Below are 1,069 nucleotides of genomic sequence, written 5' to 3' on the forward strand. Positions count from 1 at the left end.
CTTTGTGTTTTGAGAGGATGGACACTTTACACAAGCCCTCTTCTCCCTCGTCTGAAATGTTTTACATTTAATTAAATTAATTAAATTCTATTTTTTATAATATTTTTCATAAATCCAAAATACCACGTCTTGTGCTTATTATAAAAAATAATACTTTACAGATTGTATAATTAATATATAAAAAAAATATATATATATTTGAATAACTTGTTTGTGTACGCTAAACGTTTTATATTATGTTTGTGGCCAACACACGATACTAAAATTAATACCAAGTAGGTAAGTATAGGACTGTCCTTTAGACCAATGGGCCCCAGGGAAAATAAAAATGCACGGAATGAATTTCACATAGGATATTCCAGTTGTCAGGCGCAATTTATAAATTACTAGCTCTAAGTGTAACTCGGGGCCCGTTAGACTCGCTGATAAGTGGGTACCGGTTTTGGAGACAATGTCATTGGAAATATTATATAAGTCGCGACGGTAAGTTGTAAGACGACAATTTAGGATTTGTGATAAAGATTAGTGATATGGATTGGAGATAAGGCTTGACGTTTTGGCGGTAACGTTTAAGCAATCCGTCACAAACGTTGTAAATGGATAGGCTGGATACGATTTCCTGTGTTGTTAAAAAGTGAAAAGTCGATAGGTGTATACGATTGTCTAGCCATCGGTCATCAAATCACATAGGTAAGGAATCGAATCGTGGACATAATGAGAAGCGTACATATATCACCAGGTATGCAATCCACCTACGGTGGATTGCCGACCTGCACGTCGGTAGCGTAGGTAACTGAAGAATGGAAAATATAGTTAGACCCCCGGCCCCCCCCCCCCGTGTTAGTTGTAAGTGAATACTGATTTTGGAGACACAGTCGAATTATAAATGCCACACTTATATAGAAAGAGATTTTGTAATAAGAATTTATGGTAAGGCCTGGCTCTATGATGGTCTCGTTTCGTAGACGGGAAAGTTTAAAAGTCGAGTTTCAGGGTCTAGAAATCTCCCATGGCCCATGAAAATCGACTATTCAATGATACCCAGCATATGTCCGGTGCTTTTTTGTAT

Source organism: Acyrthosiphon pisum, unplaced genomic scaffold (genome assembly GCF_005508785.2).
Source record: "Acyrthosiphon pisum isolate AL4f unplaced genomic scaffold, pea_aphid_22Mar2018_4r6ur Scaffold_21498;HRSCAF=24125, whole genome shotgun sequence".
NCBI classification, from domain to species: domain Eukaryota; kingdom Metazoa; phylum Arthropoda; class Insecta; order Hemiptera; family Aphididae; genus Acyrthosiphon; species Acyrthosiphon pisum.